We start from the raw sequence: 5,527 nt of genomic DNA on the forward strand, positions 1-5,527 counted from the left end.
GCATTGATTTTATTTTTTTCCCAAGCTAATATTCCACCTCTACACGTAGCAGTTCTTCTTTGTCCACTGCTCTGTTGATGGACTTTGGGTTGCTTCCACGCCTTGGCTATTGTAATGCTGCTGCAGTGCAGAGTTGCTGCCTGTGTCTTTCCAGTTCTGTCTTCTTAGGCTATAGGCCGCGGAGTGGGCCTGCTGGATCATAGAGTAGCTGAATGTTTACCTTTTAAAGGCACCTCCATTCTGTTCCCATGAGTGGCTCTTACCAGGTTACGTCCCACTTGAAACGGAGGGTATGCATTTCTCCACAACCTCTTCAGCGTTGATCGTTTGTAGTTTCTTTGCTGATGGTTATTCTGACTGGTGTGAGTTGATAGCTCTTGGTGGTTGGATTTGCATGTGTCTCATAATCCCTTGAAATTGAGCTTTGAGGCATGTCCTTTTATTTTTCAAGCTGTTGTGACAGCTTACGTTTTCAAATGGTTTTCTTGAAATATGTGCCACATTTTGAACTATTTTGGCCTTTACCTGCGTCGGGACGTTTTGAGGGCAGGTTTCCTTTGCAGCCCTGCAGTACTTGTGCATATGAAGTGACCATTCGCACAGATTTCCAAGCTGCTGTTGCAGGTATCGGCCAGAGGCCGGCAGCGTTTCTACGTTGCCCACTCTGGTACCCAGGGAAACAGACCTTCCTGCCAGTGGTGTTCCTCAGCTATCAATTAGACTGCCATGTGCCCTGATAAACCCCCAAAAGCTTATGTCTCCTTACTCATGTTTGTTTTTTTAATTCATATTTTCTAGTGGAGTAATATTCCATTGTGTACATGGACCACTTCTTCTTGGTGCACTCCTCTGTTGATGGACATTTTCGTCGCTTCCAGGTGTTGGCTATGGTAAGTATTGCTGGAGTGCAGGATTGCCAGCCTGTGCCTTTTGATTCTCATTTTCTCAGGTGATGGGCCCAGCAGTGGGTGTGACTGATTGACTAGTAGCTCAGTGTTTCCCTTTTGAAAGCACCGCCACTGTGTTTTCATTAGCGGCTCTTACCACGTCCCCCTTAGAACCGAGGGTACGCATTTCTCCACAATCCCTTCAGCATTTATTGTTTGCAGCATTTTTGCTAATGGCCATTCCGAGTGCTGTGAGCTGATAGGTTTGTGTAATTTGGGTTTGCATGTCTTTAAAAGTTCCTAAAATTCATCATTGCTCCACGCCTGTTTCTTTTCTTTTACAAAAAAGAAAAGAAAAGAAAAACGTGGGGGTACAGTATACCTCTTGAAATCGTTTTCTTGGAATGCTGCCCTCTTTTGAATTTTTGGTCGATGTTTGACCCCAGGATTTTTTGGAGGGCAGGTGTTATTTACAGGCCTGCAAGTTTGGTGACTACTTCATGACCATTAGCACTGGGTTTAAAGCTGCTGTTTTGGGAGACGGCCACAAGGAGGCAGCATTTCCCCATTCCCAAATCTGGGGACTAGGGCAGCAGAGCATTTCTGGGAGTCCTGTTCCTAGGTTGTAAATTAGAATGGAATGTGCCAGGAGAAACGCCCGTAAGTTTATGTCGCATTACTTCCGGTTGGTTTTTTAAATTATTTTAATCGGGGTAATGATTAGAATATTGTTTGTCCTGGGTGTACACAGTCTGGTTCATTTGTACATTATATACGTGTATTCACGTCCAGATCCTCTTCCCATGTAAAATATTACAGAGTGTTCCGTACACCTCCCTTGCTCCGTGGTCGGTCTTTTTGATATGTGTATATAATATGTATTTGTATACGTATGGTTACGCTAATCTTAATTTATCCATTCCGCCCACCTTTCCTTTTAGATAAGCATAGTTGTTTTCTAAGTCCGTGAGTGTCTTTCTCTGTGGAAATATGTTCATTCATTTGTGTCAGTTATTAGATAACGCCTCTAAGTGATATCATAGGATATAGGTCTTTTGCTTTCCGACTTACCCCATGTTCTGTGATCATCTCCCAGCTCGTCTATGGTGCCTCAAAGAGCAGTGTTTCGTTGTTTTCCGTGGTTAATATTCCATTGTGTACACGGACCACCTCTTCTTAATCCATTCGTCTGTCGATGGACATTTTGGTAGCTTCACCGTCTCGGCTATTGTGAATAAGGCCGCAGTGCAGCTGTTGCAGCCCGGGTCTTCTCGCTTCTGGTCTTCTCAGGTGAGAGGCCCGGCGGCGTGACTGCTGGATTGAATGGTACCTCAATTTTTACTTCTAAAGGCAGCTCCTTTCTGTTCTTATTGGCTGTTACCACTTTACATCTCACCAGCAGCTAGAGGGTACACACTTCTCTAAAACCCCTTCAGTATCGATTGTTTGTAGAATTTTTGCTGATCGTCAGTCGACAGGTGTGAGTTGCCCACTTTTTGTAGATTAGATTTGCATGAGTCTAATAATTCCTGAGGTTGAGCTTTTATCCACTTTCCATTTAAATTATTTATGTATGTATTTATTTATGTATGTATTTATTTATTTTTGCGGTACGCGGGCCTCTCACTGTTGTGGCCTCTCCCGTTGCGGAGCACAGGCTCTGGACGCGCAGGCTCAGCGGCCATGGCTCACGGGCCCAGCCACTCCACGGCATGTGGGACCTTCCCGGACCGGGGCACGAACCCGTGTCCCCTGCGTCGGCAGGCGGACTCTCAACCGCTGCGCCACCAGGGGAGCCCCTGTTTTGAATTTTTTTGTCCATTCCCTACCTCAGCACAATATGTCAGGGCAGGTGTCCTTTTTGGCCCTGAGTCCTTGTGACTATTAAGTGACCATTGGCTGCGGGCTTAAAGCCGCTCTTGCGGGAAACGGCCACAAGGCGGCAGCATTTCTACGTTTGCAGCTCTGGGTTCTTGGGCGACAGAGCTTTCCTGGAAATGGTGTTAGTAGCCTGCAGATTAGAGGGGAATGTGCCAGGGCAAACCCCCAAGAGCTTATATCTCCTACTTCTTGTGTTTTAAATTAAATTTTGTTTAGGTATCAGAGCAAATGTGATAAAAGAAAATGCAGTTTCTCCTAAGTGTACAGAATCCGGTTCATCATATCAACGTATCTGTCTATGCCTCTTTGAATCCTTTCCCGTGTAGGTTATTATAGAGTCTTGAGTAGACCTCTTGGCATTCCACAGGTATTTTGTGATTCTATATTTCATACGTATTAGTACATGTCTGTTAAGCCCCATATCATAATTCATACATTCCTTTCACCTTTCCATGTGGTGAAACGTAATTTTGTTTTCTTAATCCATGCTTTTCCTTCTCTTGGAAATAAGTTCATGAGTATCAATTTTTAGGTAACGCCTATAAGGGATGTCATAGGCTGTCTGTCTTTCAGTTTCTTTCTTACTTCAAGTTGCGTGGTTATCTCTAGGTCCTTGTATGGTGGTGCAAACGGCGCTGTTTCATTGTTTTCCACGGCTAATATTCCATTGTTGACATGGCCCACTTCCTCTTTGTGCATTTTTCTGTTGCTGGACATTTTGGTTTCTTCCAAGTCTTGGCTATATTAAATGTTTCTGCCGTGCAGGATTGCCAGCCTGTGTCTTTTCCATTCTGCTCTGCTCAGGTGATAGGCGCATCAACGGACCGACCAGATCCCATGGTAGCTCAATTTTCACCCTTAAACGCACCTCCATTATGTTCTCCCTGCTGGCTGTTACCAGTTTACCTCCCCCCAGCAGCTAGTGGGTACACAGATTTCTGAAACCCCTTCAGCATTTATCCATTGTAGACTTTTTGCTGAAGATCATTCTGACGGCTGTGAGGTGAACATTTCTGTGGATTGGATTTGCATGGCTTTATTAATTGCTGATGTTGAGCGTTTTTAAATTCCCTTTTATTTTAAAGGAAAAAAGGAAGACAAAATGGGCGTAAAACATGCCTCTTGAGATTGTCTTCTTGAAATGTTGACGTCTTTTGAATCTTCTGGTCGATTTTCGACCCCAGGATTATTTTTTTTTTTTTTTTGATCGCAGGTGTCATTTACAGGCCTGCAATTATTTTGAATATTAAGTGACCATTAGCGCTGTTTTGTGAAACGGCCAGAAGGCGGCAGCACTTCTCCTTACCAAATCTGTTTACTAGGGCAACAGAGCCATAATGGAAGTTGTGTTGTAAATTGTAAATTAGAATGTAGTGCTCCAGGGATAAGCCCCTTGAGTTTATGTCTCATTACTTGCTGTTCGTTTTTTAAATTTAACTTTTGTTTTGTATCAGAGCAAATTTGATTACAATGTTTTGCTTGTTCTAGGTGTGCAAGATGTGGTTGTTTTACACACATACATATATCTGTTCTTCTTCGGGTCCTTCTCCAATGTAGCTTATGACACAATGTTGAGTAGTCTCCTCTTGGTATGCCGTAGGTCTGTGGCGATTTTATATTTCACATGTGTTTGTATATCTCTGTTAACCCCAGTGTCCTAATGAATCCAGTCCTCACACCTTTCCATTTGGTGAACCGTAAGTTTGCTTAATGAATCTGTGGTTGGATGTCTCTGTGGAAATATCTTCACTGGTATCAATTGTTAAGTAACCCCTATAAGTGATATCATACGTTAGGTGTCTTTTGCTTTCTCGCTTACTGCAAGTTGCGTGATCACCTCTAGACTCATCTGTGGTGCTCCAAGTGGCATTGATTTTATTTTTTTCCCAAGCTAATATTCCACCTCTACACGTAGCAGTTCTTCTTTGTCCACTGCTCTGTTGATGGACTTTGGGTTGCTTCCACGCCTTGGCTATTGTAATGCTGCTGCAGTGCAGAGTTGCTGCCTGTGTCTTTCCAGTTCTGTCTTCTTAGGCTATAGGCCGCGGAGTGGGCCTGCTGGATCATAGAGTAGCTGAATGTTTACCTTTTAAAGGCACCTCCATTCTGTTCCCATGAGTGGCTCTTACCAGGTTACGTCCCACTTGAAACGGAGGGTATGCATTTCTCCACAACCTCTTCAGCGTTGATCGTTTGTAGTTTCTTTGCTGATGGTTATTCTGACTGGTGTGAGTTGATAGCTCTTGGTGGTTGGATTTGCATGTGTCTCATAATCCCTTGAAATTGAGCTTTGAGGCATGTCCTTTTATTTTTCAAGCTGTTGTGACAGCTTACGTTTTCAAATGGTTTTCTTGAAATATGTGCCACATTTTGAACTATTTTGGCCTTTACCTGCGTCGGGACGTTTTGAGGGCAGGTTTCCTTTGCAGCCCTGCAGTACTTGTGCATATGAAGTGACCATTCGCACAGATTTCCAAGCTGCTGTTGCAGGTATCGGCCAGAGGCCGGCAGCGTTTCTACGTTGCCCACTCTGGTACCCAGGGAAACAGACCTTCCTGCCAGTGGTGTTCCTCAGCTATCAATTAGACTGCCATGTGCCCTGATAAACCCCCAAAAGCTTATGTCTCCTTACTCATGTTTGTTTTTTTAATTCATATTTTCTAGTGGAGTAATATTCCATTGTGTACATGGACCACTTCTTCTTGGTGCACTCCTCTGTTGATGGACATTTTCGTCGCTTCCAGGTGTTGGCTATGGTA

This window comes from Delphinapterus leucas, chromosome X, assembly GCF_059928025.1.
Source record: "Delphinapterus leucas isolate spDelLeu-1000000601 "Yukka" chromosome X, BTC_Dleu_Yukka2, whole genome shotgun sequence".
Lineage (NCBI taxonomy): Eukaryota > Metazoa > Chordata > Mammalia > Artiodactyla > Monodontidae > Delphinapterus > Delphinapterus leucas.